The sequence below is a fragment of the Triticum urartu genome, chromosome 7 (genome assembly GCF_003073215.2).
Source record: "Triticum urartu cultivar G1812 chromosome 7, Tu2.1, whole genome shotgun sequence".
In the NCBI taxonomy this organism is placed as follows: Eukaryota; Viridiplantae; Streptophyta; class Magnoliopsida; order Poales; family Poaceae; genus Triticum; species Triticum urartu.
In genome coordinates, this window is record NC_053028.1 from 719,459,759 (window position 1) to 719,480,014 (window position 20,256).

The window sequence follows — 20,256 nt, forward strand, 5'->3', positions numbered from 1 at the left end:
CTCGCCGTCCTCCCTCCCCTCCCCGCATCTCCCAGCCACCTCTTCGCCCGAGGAGATCGAGCGAGCGCCCGAGCGTGCCCGTCCTCGCAGCCTCCTCCCACGATTCCCCGCACCCGAGCCCCACGAGAGGAGCTCCTCCTGTGATTTTGCATGCCGCCGCCGGCGACCACCAGCCACAGCTTGCCGGAGCCAGCAGATGAGTGCCACCCTTCTTCTCTGTTCTCTTCTTCCCGTGCTCTCTTTCTTCCTCCTTTTTCTCTCTCACACATCTCGATTTCTCTCTGTGTCTCAAACAGTGCACTCCGCCGCCATGGACCTTGCAGCGCGCCGCCCTAATGCCAAGTCCCTCCTCGCCGTTCCTGCGCCGCCAAGCCGAAGCCTCGCCCAAGTCCAAGCACCACCGCCGTTTGCCTCCTCGCCATGGCCTCCCCTGCATCGTCTGCTTCGTGGACAGAGCTCCGTCTCCGTCAATGTGTCCTCCCGCCGTCTCTGTTCGCTGTTGGGCTCGATCGACTCCAGCAGCACCCCCACGGTGACGCTCCGCTCGGCACCCGAGGTATATCCCGGCTTCATCGATTTTAGATATGTGCTTGTTCCCGCGAGTTAAGATGGATCTAGCGCCGTACGCAGATGCAGAGGTCTTGCGGTCTCTGTTGCTCGAGTTATCTACTGTCGTTCGAGTATATTTGCCTGCTTCCTTTTGACTGGGTTTATCGTGTATGCAGTAGTAGTCATGTCCACGCGTTCTTGTCTTGAGGCGATGGCAATTTGTTTAAAACCGCAAGGCAGCTTTTGTTTCTACAGTATCTCCTTCCTTGTTTTGTTCTGTGTAGTACGTCTTGGTTGGTCAAAAGCTACTAAAACGTTTACTCTTCTGTCGAGCGAGGCCTGAGGCAGAGCAAAGGCTTGCCGATTATTGCTTACAACGCCAAGTTGCAATTAGCTGGGATGTGTAGCGTGGCTAGCTTGTGTTGATTGGTTTTGAGATATAATTGGAAACTGATTGTGTGTCAGTACAACAAACGTGATGTTTTTTTTGAATAACAAACGTGCTGATGGAAGTGTCCTTTCATACGTGATTCTGATTTGCACTTCTCGGTCAGAGGCATCTCTAGTACGTGACACACTTTGGATGTGCAAACTTGGTTGTGTTTTGCATGCTTACTTGTTTAGTGAACTTGATGCCATGCTTATTTCATATAGCTAATAGTAACCTGCAAAAAAATTAGTAATTGCCAAGCTTGATTTGTTCTACTTGCCTGCTACAAACTATTCAAATAACTACTACTTAATTAGTAGCATGTAGACTGGATTATTATTTTGTCAACAAACTATTCTAGAGATATTTACAAAAGCATGTGCTGTCCATCCCATGTAGCAATCACTGCTAGTTTGTATTGAGCAAATAGAGCACCACACTGTAGCTAGCCTCGCGCGGCAGTTGCCGCCCGGGACGCGGGTGTGCGTCGAGTGCAGTATAGATTTTCCAGTCTGGCTTTCAAAATGACAAGTTGTATTAGTACACCATCATGGGACAAAAGTAGCTGAACTGCACTTATTGTCAGGTCAGGGTGGTTTATAGTGTTGCCTTTCATCAAAATCTCAAGAGGCCTTCTCAAATCAGCTATTATTTTTTTCGCATTTGCAGTGAGCTTTAACCGGAAAATACCATTATCAGTCTTTTCGAAATTGTAAGACACACCTGCATGAAATGGAAAACTAGTTACATCTTCAAACTCACCAGTAGATATAAGTTAAGCTTTTTGCAGTCTCAAACAATCACACAAACAATATAAATTCAGAAACGAAGCTACATAAGATTAGCAGCATAACACTTGTGATTTAGGCTTATCAAGGAGAGGAAGGGGATATCCCTATTTACTAATGTTCCCTTCTTCCCGTGCTCTCTTTCTTCCTCCTTTTTCTCTCTCACACATCTAAGTATATGAGTAGTACATGTGCAAGCAAACATTTGAACTCAAACCCATCCATCCTTTGTACTGTACTATACTGAAGAAGTAATGTAGATGAATATACATGCAGTTTTATTAAGTGAATGCCATGCAAACAACTAACTTGCTCTTGTCCATGTAGATGGAGTAGGAGGATGAGCAGCAGCAACAAATGAACCTGATGGTGAAGAAGCACCTGATGACCAGAACTCGTTCAAGTGCTCTTTAGTCCTTCCAAAGCAAGGTCTTGATGTCCCGCTTACAGAAAATGTTCATATATGTTCCTGCATGATGCGTGTGTGCATGTTGGATGGTCACATTCTAGTGTACTAGCTAGCTAGTAAGCTTGTTTTGCTACCGGATGATTGAATGTCATCTCAGTTTGTACCTCATCTAGCTCACCACCTCAAATTGCCACTGTTTGGTTAGTGTTTCCTTCTTGGTTGGCTAAACATATCTGTTTGTTTAATTAGGAGCATTAGACGCTCTCCATCGATGATTGCCTAATTTCATTCTTGGTCTGCACAATATATTCATTTGATTGTCTGCTACATCTCCACTTAAATACTCATAATGCTACTGTCCAGCCTTTGTTCAATTGGACTGACTATATATCTCTTGTTGAAATTGTGCTCTTGATCTTTTGTTTAAACCTGGGACATCATGCATATCTAGCTCTTCCTTTTCAGTCTAAACCTGAGACCTCTTTTGTTTTCAGTCACACTACTGTTTTGCTGCGCTTGATAAACCTGAGACTTCTTTCTCCCACTCCTGTCTCCTTGTTCTTCTTCAAATTGGTGCTGTGATAGTTTTCCTTTCAAATCCTGTGTCCTGATTGGTGTTCAAATCGCTGGTTGGCAAGGGCGGTGGTGAGAAGTGGAAGTATCTTGAGTGATATTGTAAGTTACCCGCTCCCCCATCCCCTCTGTGTTACTGCTCTATTCGGTGTAGCTGCACCGTGTCATTTGGGTATTGTTTGACCCAGCTGGTCAGTGATATTTAGAATTTAGTCGCTATGTAATTGTCGATCTACTTCCTATTCTCAATGGTTGTTCAAATTTATGGTTTGCTGTGTTCAAATATCTGTTGCCTTGTAGCCTTGTTAGAACCTGTATAGTCTGTGCTCATCGATTCAAACTGCTACTCAAATTTGTTTCCAAATCCGCCATGCCATTTCGCATGATTTGTTCAACTATTCTTCTTCTGTTAATACTTATCCTAGAATCTATCGCCTTGCACCACATTAACATCTCCTTTGTTTGAATGAATTGCAGGAGAAGGCTCCCTAATTGCCAAGGCCAAGTACACCAAGAAGATCAACACCTACAACAACCCACTGGTATAACATTCACGTCAAACACCTTCATCAAAATCGTAGCCATGTGATATTAACACAACATTGTGGTATTGATCCATGCTCTTTCGTGCCTATCCCTGTTTTCGTTTCAGGCAGGAGAGGCGTCTGACGACTCTGACAAGTCCCAGTCTGAGGTGAGCGACGCAAAGCAGCAGGAGGGGGAGGGGGTCTCTGAAATGTCACCGCTTTCGCTCATTGCTAGTGTCACCGATTGATGATGGATAGTTGCCGTTAGTTTAGCTCCTTAGTAGTATCTCCTAGTCTGTCAGGCGGCTGCTGCTGGTAGCTATAGTCTGTTCACCGATTGATGATGGATTGTTGAATGTACTTACTGTTGTACCCGTGGCTGTTTAAGGAATACTTTTGTGTTGAAAGAAACAAAATGGTCTTGATACATGCTTGTTTGAAATCCTTGTATCCCACTGTCGCTGGAACAACGCTCGTCAAGTTTGTGAATGTTTGCTATGGAGGCCCAAAATTGAAATGGACTACAAAAAGTTTGAGGCCCAAAAAAATAAATGAATCGTATAAGGCCGCGTCCTATAAAATAAAAAGGCTGAATTCTTGGGCTTGGCCCATGTAGTTGACACAAATTGCTTGAAAATATATATAATAAATGGGCTCGGGCCCTCAAAGACGGCTGAACTGGACCGGGCTAAATCTTGTTAGTGACCTTTCCAATTGGTCGTAATTCTGCCACGTCAGATTGCCACGTCAGATTGCCACGTCGGATCCGACATGGCCTGGGGAGAGAGCTAGCGACCAAAACAGAAGGTCATAGGATCAACGACCTTTTGTTAAAGGTCGCTATAGTCAGTTTACGACCGCCAGCTTTTGACCTTCTGTTTTTGGTCACAAAAAGGTCGTAAATGGAAATTTGTGACCTTTCAGTGACCAATAGTGGTGGTCATAAGTTGACATATTTCTTGTAGTCGTCGATCACCCGCGCCGAGCTCATCGCCGGCACCACCGTGGTGAGCCTCTTGTTCTTATCTTCTTTCTAAAAGGAAAAATATTCTTACTTGTATGTTTACATAGATACTTGTATTATTTTCTTACTTTTATTATTGCATCTTATATAGTGCGATGGTTTTGGTATCCGCCCCCGTCGGCCCTCGTCCTGTCTATAATTCGGATGTGGTATATATATTATCTTTATACTATTGGTTCATTTATTGTTTATGAAATTATGCGACCACGTGCCATAGATTTATTTATGTAGGATATATGTGAATCGGAAATGCCAACCGACCCTATTGTCAAGAGGTTAAATTTAGTTGAAGAAGAAAACAATTTGTTGAAGGAAAAAAAAATTGGGAGGAGAAGATGATATTGGAGTTGCATGTTGCGGATGTCGTCTATGATCACAAGATCAAGATGAATGCAATGCGCTTGAAGATTAGAAATATTAGAAAATATGCCATTCATACCGAGGCTTGGTATCATTATGCCGTTGAATCAATTGTTACCTTGTTACGATTAGATCGCATTTGTTTTCGCATTGAAAGTGTTTAACATAGTCAATGTATGGTTAATTAATTAGATGCTCTGGGAGAGTCTATGTTGTTAGATGAGAACTATGTATGCATTTTGGTTTTAATGTGATGATGAACTTCTATTAATTTGGACACTTAATTATCTTTCATGAACTATGTATGTTGTTACATTTTTTTCATTCAGAAAGGAAGATAGAACAAGAGCCTCACCACGGGTGGTGCCGGCGACAGATCGGCGCGGGTGATCGACGACGTGAAAGACGGAAATGGGGACGTGACGGGCCGCTAACTAGACAAATCTCGAGGAAAATGGAGCTTTGAGGTCGAGCTTCGAGAGGAGAAAGCTTAACTAGTGTGGCTCGGGCATTTCATCGAACACCTCATGTGCATAGGAGGTGAGCTACAAAGCCCCCCCTTGCCGGCCAAAGAAAAACAGAGCACTGGAGTGCTTTGCTTGCGGGCGAGGGGTATATATAGGCACTTCATTGGTCCTGGTTCGTGGCATGAACCGGGACTAAAGGGCAGCCTGTGGTTCCGGTTCAAGCCACCAACCGGGACAAATGGTGGTGGGCCAGGAGCCAGGCCCATTGGTGTCGGTTCTTCCCACCAACCGGGACCAATAGGTCCAGACGAACCGGGACCAATGGCCCACGTGGCCCGGCCGCCCCCCTGGACTGACGAACCAGGACCAAGCCCCCATGGGTCCTGGTTCTGGACTGAACCGGGACTAATGGGCTGACCCGGCCTGAACCAAAGCCCCCTTATCTACTAGTGCGAGTGTGCATTCATATAGACGCGATTTCTATGAGGTCACATACATACAAACTAATTAGCTCATTCATTCATTAATCTCGGTGATATCCATCATTTTCTAGATCATCCTCGTATCAGATTGTACTCTTTTCTTGTTTCCATATTCCAATATCCCTGTGACCAACTCCTTAATCACAATACCTGGCCAGGCAATGCTGAACACAGTAATATTTTTCGAGGGGCAAATCCCAGTCTTACATAACTAGCACCACGGTATACTTTTCGGTGTACCCAAAAGTCACCTTTATAATTGCCCAATTATGGAGCAACTTTTCGGGATCTCAAATCAACCATACATTATCCAGGTCTATGATATTCCCATGATCTAAAGACACAAGTAAATGTTAACATACTATGAGAAGATACCAACAACATATGAAGACATGATCTCCTAGTTTCTAATAAGTGGGTCTATTCAACAGCATTATTACCATTATAATTTGCAGTCATTATTGTCGGCATTCTTGTTACATTAAACATTTGTTACCCTAACGATTATTACAGTAAGTTGATTACAATTATTACAGTAACAATAAGTTGATCACAATTATTACAGTAACAGTAAGTTGATGTGCATTGATAAATTGGAGAATCATTGTTCTTAGGGTTAAACGATTAACCACCTTGCAACAAATATGATCCAAAAATAATGCTTTTGCTTGAGGCTAGAACATAAATAACAAATATTAATCTCTAAAATAAATCCTAAATAAAAATATAGAGGTAGGATGTCGACGACAAGCACGTCAACTTTTACTCCATTTTTGACGCGCATCATCACCACATCCTTTGCCAATCGCTTAGACCTCTATATTCCGTGTATCGAGTTGCAAATATGAGCACCTGATATTCAGTTCCCAAGAATTACACTATGAATTAGCAAGGAATACATCAAGCCCATGTATGACACTCATACTGGGGCTGGAATTTGCAGACTTCTTCTTTTCTGCCAAATACTTCTTGCAGTTCCTCTTCCAGTGACCTTTCTCCTTACAGAAGAAGCACTCGGCATCAGCGGTGGCGCCAATCTTCTTAGACTTTCCAGGTGTACAAGCCTTATTGGGACCCTTGGACTTGCCTTTATTCTTCGACTTGTCCTTCTTCTTAAAGTTGGTTGTTTTATTCACCATAGTTGCTTGATTGACATCCTTCTGGATTCCATTCTCGAGGGTCTTAAGCGTAGTCAAAAATTTACCAGATGTATTTTTTCTTAAAGCATCAGTCCACAACTCATGGGGGATTGAAAAACCTAGTGCATGCATCCTTTGTGTGTACCCATGGTGCGACATGGAGTGTTGTGGGAAGTAGGGTTGATGGTGCGACATGTAATGCTGGTTCTGAAGTACATGGTCAATGCCCATCGTGTGTTGCCTCAAAACACCAGGAAAGAACTCTTGGCCGAAGTAGGGCGTGTATGGCTGCTGGACCATCATAGGAACATTGTTGCTCATCGGCATGGCAGGAAACTCGTGTTGGTACGCCATGTATGGTTGTTGTCGCCCGAGCGCAGGAATCATCACATCAGGCGGGAGTGCCCCCATGTATGGCTGCTGAAGCATACGGTTGCCGGCGCACGGGGCGTGAACCCGCGTCGGAATCCGAAACTCTTGATCAAGAGTTCCTCCCGCCCTGTGGCATGGCGCTGCCACAAAGCCAATGCCTGTGTCTAGACGTGGGAGGCTCACCTTCTTCTTCTTGCCCTCTGCATCTTTCTCGATGTTATCGTCCTTCATATCTTCAACCGGGGACGCATCTTCATCATCCCTAACCATCTCCTGGTCCTCCTGGATGGACTCGCCGTGGTCGTGGGGGGTTGAGACAGGGGCGCCGGTGTGGCGCCGCTGGTGCATCTGGCGGAACCGGAGGGAGAGGGACGAGTGAAGGGAGGAGAGGCGGGCATTGATGTCGTCCCAGGTGAAGGGGAACTGGACGTGGGGCGGCGCGCATGCGAGTAGGCGGTGGAAGGACTCCCGCAGGCGCTGCATCTTGACGGGGAGCGCCGCTATGGCGGCCTCCAGATCAGCCGTCGCTATCGGCCGGTCCTGGTCGGTCTGCGACATGGTCGCCATCGCCATGAGAGGGTTAAGAGATTGCCGTTCTGGAGCGGCGGCTGGAAGAAGAAAAAACAGCAGGCGAGAACCGAACAAACGGTTGATGCTTTGTTGTGGACTGAGTTGGATAAGGGGACACATATATAAAGGGTTAAAGACGAACCAATGACGTATCCGAGTCTGTACGGGATACTCAGTGGGTTCCCATGTATTATTGTCGGACTCCCAGACCCAGGATTTATTGGGATTCCATACTCTTTCCAAGTCTGAGTAGATAACGTACAAGATTGCCTCAAGATTGGTCTACTCTCCTTGGACGACTACTACCACCATATGAGCTACTCCAGGGAAGACGACGACTTGTCAGTCGGCTTCATCGTCATGGAGAAGTAGCGCATGCGGCCTGCCCAACACCACCGATGATGACCAAGACAACATGAAGCTTTGTGAAGAGCTGGACGTAGAGTGCGTGACCAAGACCACCACCTGGACCTGCTCATCACGGAAGCCGACGACGACGCCGCCGACCGCCAGTCCTAGGAGCACTCATCATCTCCACACTACCAGTCGGTCAACTTCACTGGGGCATCCTTATATTGCGGAGCAAATTACAGCCGCCGTCGCCACCTCCTCCAAAACAGAAGCTAGGATTCCTGCCTCTCGCCGGGGCCGCCGCCAATGTATTTTTACGGTTTGTATCCTGCTCAAGAAAGCGAGACGACGGCTGCTCTTTAAAGATGGAACAAAGGTCCCCCCACGTAGCCACCATTCTGATGGTCCGTCTAGCATCGTTGGTGGGTGTGTGGAGCTGTGTCTCCGGGGGATATATCTTTGACGGATTTGCTCGGATCTTGTTGTTGTTCGTCTATGTTCATGTATTTTCGGTTTGGATTCCTCCAATCTACATTATTCTTTATCGGTGGTGGTTGTTGTTTTGGTGCGTTGCTCCCGTGGGGCCTTAACACGACGACTTACCGACTGTCTTCTACAATAAATTGTGCCCGACTCCGGCGATCATGGGGCGATGACGGCCAGTGACGGAGCGTAGTGGGGACAATACCTGGCCTTGGCCCCCCTTGCTAGAGAAAAATTTACATAATATGCTTATATTTCTACTAATTGCTCTACTAATCCTCCGGCATGTCTGATCACCCTAGCCTTTTCTATGTCATACACTCGTTTTGGCCCCTCCTAACATTTGGTTCACGCTCCGACACAGATGATGGTGGCGCACACTCAGGTCGCTTCAGTGTTTGTAGTCGTCGCTAGGTGGTCTACGGATCTGTATGTAATTTTAATTATTTCTAGTGTTCATTGTACAACCATGATTGAAGATGACTATATCAGCAACATTCACGCAAAACAAAAACATCACTAGGAAGACAATTACTTATCACATCAGACTTGTGTGCTGAAGCACACTTGTAAGCGATGGACAACTACGTACGTGTGTGCACTGCTTCGGTTGTAACAAATAATCCCAAATAGTAGAAGCACTCCAGTAGCTAGGCTACAGTGAAGAATTGACACAGGTAGAGAGGAGTCAAATTAAGAAACGAGGGGAGGGGGGGATGAGGTGTTGGATGGAGGACGGCAGTCAGACTGTCGGAGCCATCGCGATGTGGTGGTGACCACCCGTCCAAACACACAGTGAGGAGAGGGGATTAGGGCGTACCCAACGGCAGTCACCCAACAAACATCCTCAAATTTCCACACTTCGGGCTGTGACGGATATTGCGATAAGCAAAATGAGAGGAGATAGAGATGATAGAGCTACATGGGCTGTGGGAAGACATGGTGGAACTGACGGTGGGCTGGGCGGACCGTCAAGACTCTTGGCCTCCCCAGATTTGTTTCCGTCATACGGATTTGAGATATCCGCCCAAGTCCGCCGACACCTGAGGGATAGTGTTGGAGGCCAAAATTTTGTTTGAACCATCCGATCCAAACATATAATGGTAATTTGGTGAACTGTGTTGGAGATGCCCTTTGATAGGCTCCCTGGCTGGCTTTCATGCAACCTACTGATGGATCCATCACGGCCGTTGGTTCATATTTTCTCAAGATAATTTTGCTACCTAAGGTTAATGAGGCTGTAAGGATTCAATAGTATAGACCTATATGCCTCCTTAATGTTAGTTTCAAAATCTTCACGAAAGTTTCGATGATTGGGCTTAACTCGGTGGCGGTCTCTCTCTCTCTCTCTCTCAACTTTGGGTTGTAGATGTAACCAACCCGCTATTAAGGACAGCGTAGAAAGAAATAATAGAAAAGAGCTCCTGTATAAAGATCTTCATTGGTCTCTCTCTCTCTTTGCTCGTGCCAACCCCCCCCCCCCCCCCCCCCCCCCCCCCCCCCCCCCCCCCCCCCCCCCCCCCCCCCCCCCCCCCCCCCCCCCCACCGCAGTGGCCGTCCGCGCCCGCAACTCACGCCACCACTCACCGCAGTTGCCGTCTGCGTCGGCTGCCCTCCGGCCCCAGCATCCCGCCACTCGTCACGGCCTCCCACCGTCACCTCCCTACCAGGGCGGTTGTCTGCGCCCGCCTCCTGCCACCCAGCCCCGACCCGTCGCCTCAAGTCTACTGCACCACCTCCTTCCTGCCCCGCCCTGCGCCACACTAATGTCCTGGAAGTGCACAAGGCTGTTGTAGCTCGTTCGTTGTGATAAGTAGAGTGTCAAACCCATAGGGAGCTTATAGGAAGGCACGACAAACCCCACAACTATGTTGAAACTTTCATGCAGCCATGTACGCACCCAAACCGAAGTTTGAAAATAGTCTACTCTATCGTTGCTCGGAAAGCAAGAATAAAAGGGTAATCAACTAAACTACTACAAGAACGAAAAAACGGGAATTAAAATATGCAAAGTTAGCAAGGACGGTGCGTGAGTAATTAAATAAGCGTTCTTGAGGGTTCTGGAATCACTACCACATAGATGAACTATCGTATCATCTATTCATGGGTAAAATGCTTAAGTGGGCGGAGCCGGGTACAGTACACATTCTACTAATGTATGTTTCTGCAAAAGTCAAATTTTCCATCACAAACTCTTGGACTGATTGAACATCATCACTATCTCTCTGCTCATGATGTTTTTAGAGTTCTCTCCCCCTCTGATCGCTCTCTTTTACAACAAATTTCCGTTTGACAAAACCAGTTCGCTGCTCTAGCCCATTAAATTCATCAACAAACTAACTTGTTTTCACTAATCAGCCTTTCTAACATAATAACGGAGACACATATCTAGTAAACGGCCGATGGCACATTTTTCACACATGCTCCAAACATAAGTGGTAAATGGGTTTGGCCTCATTGGTTCGGCCACAAAGATTTGGTCCACCAAATGACCCGAAATAGTCAAAGAACTACAAAACCATCCTGCTAGTATATATAGGCCCCAACTCTCTGTCGCCTAACATTAATTTACTCCAGATTTTTTCATAGAGATAGAGAAAGCAAGTGTCAAAGTAAAAACCTTATCCGGTCCATTGAGGAACCTGAGTTGTTGTAATTGTCATGTTTGTTTATTTGTTGAATCAAGTTGATTTACGATTTTCATTAATTAGGTTCGCTCACTCAAGTTGTCAGTATTTTTTCCCTCCAGTTTTCGTTGTTCAGATCTGAACGTGCATGTATTTTATTTTCTGTTCAGGAATAAGCTTATCAAGCGGCATTGATCTGAACCAACACTATGGTTCCTCAAATCTTTCATGGTTGAGCCGGACAACTCATATCATCAAGCATTCCATTTCTTTATTTAGTGGATGGTTCAACCTTGGTATCCTCAAACTTTGTCAATTTTTTTAAAATATTGAATCACTTATACTAATTTTTTCTACTTTCTTATGTTTGACATCCGATCTTCACAATTACACCATTCTATGATATTATATAAGTGAAGCACATAAGAATACAACAAATATATTTTTGTAAAAAATATACAACAAGCATTACGACACAATATAGTTAATATATAATTTAGTTTCATCTTAGTAAAATCACTTATAACAAATTTAGAATCATATGTTGTAATAAAGGTGAACGTTATTTCCCCCTTTTCTGGCATTGTTTCCTAAATAATATTGACCCAAATCTTCTAGATCACTAAAAATTAATTGCATGTAATTTTGTATTGGTTTCCGACCAGTTGAACCACAAGTGTAGATATTATGTAGGTCCATTTTGTTGTCTTTAAACATCATGAAATGGAGCTATAAAGTTAAAGGATGTTTCTAGAGCTCTAAAATCGATTGAAACAATATTTATCAATCTACTAGACGGAAGATTGTATTGTAGATGAAATATCCTTGATTGTTCTAATATTGAATACTCCCTCCGTTCCTAAATATAGGGTGTATAGTTTTTGGCACGAAAATTAAAGAACGCACGTGGAGGCAAAATTTTACAAGTTTTGGGCAAGATTGCACCTGACTAATTGACATGAGAAAATAGTGGAGCTTGCATGATATAAGGAAATGTAATCAAATCCCTAAAAAAAATACCCAAACGAGTGGTGCACCGCAATACACCTTATATTTTGGATTTTTTTCTCAAAAATCTATACACCTTATATCAAGGAATGGAGGGACCAGTTGGTATTTCATGTTATTAGTTTTTGTGTGGCTAGATATTCAATATTATGCGTTTGCACAATCAGCCGGCAACAAACACATTTGTTTTTTGAATAGAGTCAACCTGCAACATCTGTTTCAACTAAGATTTGCCGAACGGTCGAAGAGCACATCACAATGTTGCAAAAGACCAATTAAAACAAGGATAAAGGCTCTTCCCCCACTCATCGTTTTGATGAAGGCGCAAGCGTGAGAAGTGTGAGGTCATCGTAGTGGCCTGTGATGACCTTGGTGAGTTAAACCTATTTGGTGATGGAGACCCTCTGCCGAACGGCATAGACACTGAGTTAGGAATGGAATGGACTGCTCCCCTGCGGGATCACCACGAAACGAGCAACGAGTTTTATGAAACCTAAGAAGGAGGGTAGGCTTGATTCGATGACCTACGCCTATTTAACACAGTGATGTTGGACAAGCAGTTCTTGTGTACAGTGCAGTCCCTGCAATCTTTAATCGCTAGGGTGTTAATTTTTTGTGTTTGGTTATATAATATAATCCTCGCAAGAGAGCCCATGCGTTGCAACAGGAGAAATAAATACTGCATGGCCCTACTGTGGGATTCCTGGATTATGAGGTCCTCGGGCGTCCAGGCTATGCGACATGAGCCAGACTGATGGGCCGAGAAGATACAAGGTAGAAGGCCTTCCCCCGTGTCTGGATGGGACACTCCTTTGCATGGATGGCAAGTTTGACGTCTGGATGTGTAGTTTCCTTTCTCTATAAACTGACTCTGTACAACCCTAGGCCCCTCCGGTGCCTATATAAACCGGAGGGTTTAATCCGTAGAGGCTATCACAAATCATATAGGCTAGACATCTAGGGTTGAACCATTACGATCTCGAGGTAGATCAACTCTTGTAACCCATATACTCATCAAAGTCAATCAAGCAGGAATTAGGGTATTACCTCCATCAAAAGGGCCCGAACCTGGGTAAACATCGTGTCCCCTTTGTCTCCTGTTACCTTTGATCCTCAGACGCACGGTTCGGGACCCCCTACCCGAGATCGGCCGGTTTTGACACCGACATTGGTGCTTTCATTGAGAGTTCCGATGTGCCGTCGACAGAAGGTTCGATGGCTCGTTCGATCATCTACAACGATGCTGTTTTGGGGGAGACTTTTCTTCCCGGACAAATTTTTGTGTTCGGCGGCTTCGCGCTTTGTGCCAACTCGATTGGCCACCTTGAACAGATTGACAGCTGCGCCCCTAGTCATCAGATCAGTTTTGGGAATCTGAATTATGTCGCTGATATCCCAGGAGACTTGATCTTCAAAGGATTCGCGGCCTAGACCACTGCTCTGGCCTTAGAACCGGAGCAAACTACCGGGTCCGAATATGGGAGTTTGGAACCCACCGGACTCCCTGCAATTATGAAGCACACTACCGGAGATCCGGAGGGGACTGTGTCATCGGTAAGCCCGGAGTCAAACTGGGTTGCCCCTATCATTGGAAAGCCGGACTCGCCCCCAAACACTAGCTCTGAACTCTCGAGGTCCACGCCAAGTGAGCATGGCCAGGAGGCTTCGACTTTCGCTTCCCCGTCCAAACCTCGCGCTCAAACGAGGCGCTAGACTTAATGCGATCCCTCGCCATTACAGATAAATCACCTCCGAATTATGCCCAGCCCGGATTAGGGGCTGAAAGCGGGGAATTTTACGTCCCACCCACCACCCACTTCATAGCCACTGTCGAAGACTTAACCGACATGCTAGATTACTCCTCCGAAGACATCGATGACATGGACGACGATGCCGGAGACAAACAAGGCCAAGACCCGCCGTTTACCAGATACGACATGTATATGGTGGATACACCCAAAGAGGATGACGGCGAAGGCAGGAAGGATACGGTTGAGGACAAGCCTGCTGAGGCACCACCGAAGCACCGACGTCAGCGGCGCCGCTCAAAATCGCGTCGCGAAACAGACAGCAATACCAGCACCGGAGACAATAATACTCCGGAGAACGACGTTGAACCGAAGCTCCCGTCGAGCCAACATCCAAACGGGATGATTGGGAGGAGGGGAAAGTTAACCCCGACGATCTGGTCGGGAACGAGGACTCGGAGGATAGTAACTATCTACCAACCTCCGAGGATGATGTGAGCCTTGGTGACAAAGACTTCATTGTGCCAGAGGAACCCCTCGAGCAAGAGCGCTTTAAGCGCCAACTAATCACAATAGCGAGAAGCATAAAAAAGAAGGAGCAGCAGCTTTAAGCCGAACAGGATACACTCAATGCCAGATGGACAAAAGTCCTGGCAGCCGAAGAATACGACCTCGAATGCCCAACAAAGAGCTACCGGAAGCGCAAGATACTACGACAATTTGACGACAGGGCCCTTGAGCCAACACCACCAAAGTATAAACCTGCTGACGAACCTGACTGACCACCACGTGGACGAGACAGAGTGGCTACTCATGCCGAACACCAGCCCGCACCTCCCCGCCGTAGAGGCAAGGAGGTAGCGGCTCCGGGCTACACCTACGACCTACGCAAGGACCTGGACAATAGAGCCGGTCAGACCAGATCAATCTATGGATCAAGGGGGCATGCTCCAACGCGAGAGGACGGCCATAAGGCCCGGCGCGATAAGCATAATCTCACCCGGGCTATAAAATGAACACGGATGTCGTCCGAACTCCGTCGTGACGTCGCCCGATACAGAGGCGCCGCACACCCCTTATGCTTCACCGATGAGGTAATGGAGCACCAGTTCCCAGAAGGGTTTAAACCCGTGAACATTGAATTATACGATGGAACGCCAGATCCCGGAGTATGGATTGAAGATTTTCTTCTCCATATCCACATGGCTCACGGTGATGATCTTCACGCCATCAAATACCTCTCACTAAAACTAAAGGGACCAGCACGGCACTGGCTAAACAGCCTCCTTGAGAACTCCATTGGTAGCTGGGAAGATTTAGAGGACACCTTTTGAGACAACTTCCAAGGTACCTATGTCCGGCTCCGAACGCCGATGACCTAAGTCATATAGTCCAGCAATCCGGAGAGTCAGCTCACAAATTCTGGACTAGGATCTAAATTAAAAAGAACCAAATCATCGATTGTGCGGACGCCGAAGCCCTCGCCGCCTTTAAACATAGCGTCTGTGACGAATGGCTTGCCCGACACCTCGGCCAAGAGAAGCCAAAGTCCATGGCAGCCCTTACCGCACTCATGACCCGCTTTTACGCAGGGGAAGACAGGTGGTTAGCTCGTAGAAGCAACAGTACCAGCGACCCTGGAACCTCCAAAGCCAGAGAAGGCAAAGCTAGACACGACGCAACAAACACAAGCATCCATGCAAGAATGAAGATACTGAAGTCACGACGGTCAACGCCGGATTCAGTGGCTCTAAATCCGGTCAGCGGACGAAGCCATTCAAAGGAAACAAAGATGGTCCATCTAGTTTGGACAAAATACTCGATCGGCCTTGCCAGATTCACGAAACCCCTGACAAGCCTGCCAATCATTCCAACAGAAATTGTTGGGGCCTTTAAACAGCCGGTAAGCTAGGGGAAAGGGCCGCCAAGCGAAGACGAGGATGAGCCTAGCCCACCGAATACAGGAAGGCAAAAGAAATTTGCCCCCGAGGTGAAAACAGTGAACATGATATATGTCACACATATCCCCAAGAGGGAGTGCAAGCGTGCGCTAAGGGATGTGTACGCCGTAGAGCCGGTCGCCCCAAAATTCAACCCCTGGTCGGCTTTCCCGACCACCTTCGATCATAAGGACCACCCGACCAGTATCCGTCATGGAGGTTCCGTAGCCCTGGTCCTTGATCCAATCATCAATGGATTCCATCTAACCCGAGTCCTCATGGACGGCGGCATTAGTCTTAACCTGATCTATCAAGACACAGTGTGCAAAATGGGTATTGACCCATCAAGAATCAAGCCTACTAACACCCCCTTTAAAGGAGTGATACCCGATGTAGAAGCCCACTACACGGGCTCAATAACATTAGAAGTAGTCTTCGGTTCGCCGGATAACTTCCAAAGTGAAGACTTGATCTTCGACATGGTCCCTTTCCGCAGTGGTTATCACGCACTGCTCGAACAAACCGCCTTCGCTCCCTTCAACGCGGACCCGCATTATGCTTAGTTAAAGCTTAAAATGCCCGGGCCCCGCGGCGTTATCACAGTCAACGGAAACACAGAGCGTTCCCTCCGCACTGAGGAGCATACCGCGGCCCTTGCGGCCGAAGTGTAGAGCGGCCTCTTTAGGCCGAACACCTCATTGGTCATCAAGCCCCCGGACACTGTTAAACGCGTTCGGTCTACTCTGCATGATGACAGCTCGGTGACTCCAGAGCTAGACTAGCAGTTTTGCCTCCATCGATCGCCACGCACATCCATGGTACATGTACCGTGCGTGCATAATTACGCACTCAAAATACCCTGGGCAACCACGAAGGCACAATACGGTAGGTCTATAGTACGGCTCGACCCTATGTGACCTTGACCTTTGACCTTTTTTTTCAAATACCACAGGGGCATTAAAACCTAGCTACTCCACGGTCGTGCAACGACTCTTTCCGAGCCCGTTTTCGTACAAGACAACCGTGGGCAAAAGCGACGCAGACGTGCGACAGGGTGTCCAAAGGATCTTCAAGACCACCTCTTCTTTTTTAGGACCTGTATACAGCTTTCCCTTATTCACAAATTCTTGGCATGTAAAATAGCCTTGATGCTTATGGCATCCCCTGTGAGAGCACGTTTTGACGTATCAATCAGACTATAATGGAAACAGTTTCGTCCAACCCTATTCGGTATTAGCTTATTTCATAATCTGTATTCCCTCGTCACGTCAGGTTGGCATATACACATCGGGGTGATTTACATTGCCAGGGGCTCTATTCGGCCACCATATATTTTTCAAAAAAAAGTTAGTCCGAACACTATTATAGTATACTTTGGCGTCCCGAATATTTCATTATATGCATCGGCTCCGAATCATGTCTTTGGTCAAATAACTACTACTTAATTAGTAGCATGTAGACTGGATTATTATTTTGTCAACAAACTATTCTAGAGATATTTACGAAAGCATGTGCTGTCCATCCCATGTAGCAATCACTGCTAGTTTGTATTGAGCAAATAGAGCACCGCACTGTAGCTAGCCTCGCGCGGCAGTTGCCGCCCGGGACGCGGGTGTGCGTCGAGTGCAGTATAGATTTTCCAGTCTTTCTTTCAAAATGACAAGTTATATTAGTACACCATCATGGGACAAAAGTAGCTGAACTGCACTTATTGTCAGGTCAGGGTGGTTTATAGTGTTGCCTTTCATCAAAATCTCAAGAGGCCTTCTCAAATCAGCTATTATTTTTTTCGCATTTGCAGTGAGCTTTAACCGGAAAATACCATTATCAGTCTTTTCAAAATTGTAAGACACACGTGCATGAAATGGAAAACTAGTTACATCTTCAAACTCACCAGTAGATATAAGCTTAAAATACCATTATCAGTCTTTTCGAAATTGTAAGACACACCTGCATGAAATGGAAAACTAGTTACATCTTCAAACTCACCAGTAGATATAAGCTTAAGCTTTTTGCAGTCTCAAACAATCACACAAACAATATAAATTCAGAAACGAAGCTACATAAGATTAGCAGCATAACACTTGTGATTTAGGCTTATCAAGGAGAGGAAGGGGATATCCCTATTTACTAATGTTCCCTTCTTCCCGTGCTCTCTTTCTTCCTCCTTTTTCTCTCTCACACATCTAAGTATATGAGTAGTACATGTGCAAGCAAACATTTGAACTCAAACCCATCCATCCTTTGTACTGTACTATACTGAAGAAGTAATGTAGATGAATATACATGCAGTTTTATTAAGTGAATGCCATGCAAACAACTAACTTGCTCTTGTCCATGTAGATGGAGTAGGAGGATGAGCAGCAGCAACAAATGAACCTGATGGTGAAGAAGCACCTGATGACCAGAACTCGTTCAAGTGCTCTTTAGTCCTTCCAAAGCAAGGTCTTGATGTCCCGCTTACAGAAAATGTTCATATATGTTCCTGCATGATGCGTGTGTGCATGTTGGATGGTCACATTCTAGTGTACTAGCTACCTAGTAAGCTTGTTTTGCTACCGGATGATTGAATGTCATCTCAGTTTGTACCTCATCTAGCTCACCACCTCAAATTGCCACTGTTTGGTTAGTGTTTCCTTCTTGGTTGGCTAAACATATCTGTTTGTTTAATTAGGAGCATTAGACGCTCTCCATCGATGATTGCCTAATTTCATTCTTGGTCTGCACAATATATTCATTTGATTGTCTGCTACATCTCCACTTAAATACTCATAATGCTACTGTCCAGCCTTTGTTCAATTGGACTGACTATATATCTCTTGTTGAAATTGTGCTCTTGATCTTTTGTTTAAACCTGGGACATCATGCATATCTAGCTCTTCCTTTTCAGTCTAAACCTGAGACCTCTTTTGTTTTCAGTCACACTACTGTTTTGCTGCGCTTGATAAACCTGAGACTTCTTTCTCCCACTCCTGTCTCCTTGTTCTTCTTCAAATTGGTGCTGTGATAGTTTTCCTTTCAAATCCTGTGTCCTGATTGGTGTTCAAATCGCTGGTTGGCAAGGGCGGTGGTGAGAAGTGGAAGTATCTTGAGTGATATTGTAAGTTACCCGCTCCCCCATCCCCTCTGTGTTACTGCTCTATTCGGTGTAGCTGCACCGTGTCATTTGGGTATTGTTTGACCCAGCTGGTCAGTGATATTTAGAATTTAGTCGCTATGTAATTGTCGATCTACTTCCTATTCTCAATGGTTGTTCAAATTTATGGTTTGCTGTGTTCAAATATCTGTTGCCTTGTAGCCTTGTTAGAACCTGTATAGTCTGTGCTCATCGATTCAAACTGCTACTCAAATTTGTTTCCAAATCCGCCATGCCATTTCGCATGATTTGTTCAACTATTCTTCTTCTGTTAATACTTATCCTAGAATCTATCGCCTTGCACCACATTAACATCTCCTTTGTTTGAATGAATTGCAGGAGAAGGCTCCCTAATTGCCCAGGCCAAGTACACCAAGAAGATCAACACCTACAACAACCCACTGGTATAACATTCACGTCAAACACCTTCATCAAAATCGTAGCCATGTGATATTAACACAACATTGTGGTATTGATCCATGCTCTTTCGTGCCTATCCCTGTTTTCGTTTTAGGCAGGAGAGGCGTCTGACGACTCTGACAAGTCCCAGTCTGAGGTGAGCGACGCAAAGCACCAGGAGGGGGAGGGGGTCTCTGAAATGTCACCGCTTTCGCTCATTGCTAGTGTCACCGATTGATGATGGATAGTTGCCGTTAGTTTAGCTCCTTAGTAGTATCTCCTAGTCTGTCAGGCGGCTGCTGCTGGTAGCTATAGTCTGTTCACCGATTGATGATGGATTGTTGAATGTACTTACTGTTGTACCCGTGGCTGTTTAAGGAATACTTTTGTGTTGAAAGAAACAAAATGGTCTTGATACATGCTTGTTTGAAATCCTTGTATCTCACTGTCGCTGGAACAACGCTCGTCAAGTTTGTGAATGTTTGCTATGGAGGCCCAAAATTGAAATGGACTACAAAAAGTTTGAGGCCCAAAAAAATAAATGAATCGTATAAGGCCGCGTCCTATAAAATAAAAAGGCTGAATTCTTGGGCTTGGCCCATGTAGTTGACACAAATTGCTTGAAAATATATATAATAAATGGGCTCGGCCCTCAAAGACGGCTGAACTGGACCGGGCTAAATCTTGTTAGTGACCTTTCCAATTGGTCGTAATTTTGCCACGTCAGATTGCCACGTCGGATCCGACATGGCCTGGGGAGAGAGCTAGCGACCAAAACAGAAGGTCATAGGATCAACGACCTTTTGTTAAAGGTCGCTATAGTCAGTTTACGACCGCCAGCTTTTGACCTTCTGTTTTTGGTCACAAAAAGGTC

The 20,256-nt window shown here is 45.7% G+C and overlaps 1 long non-coding RNA gene across 1 annotated transcript; it reads right to left on the reverse strand.

Annotated features, from left to right (window-relative positions):
- Positions 1 to 1,638: 1,638 nt before the first annotated feature.
- On the reverse strand, positions 1,639 to 18,299 carry LOC125522430. The gene is made up of 2 exons (XR_007289761.1): positions 17,798 to 18,299; positions 1,639 to 1,702 (listed from the first exon to the last, which is right to left on the reverse strand). It is a non-coding gene; the product is annotated as an uncharacterized LOC125522430 (long non-coding RNA).
- Positions 18,300 to 20,256: the final 1,957 nt, after the last annotated feature.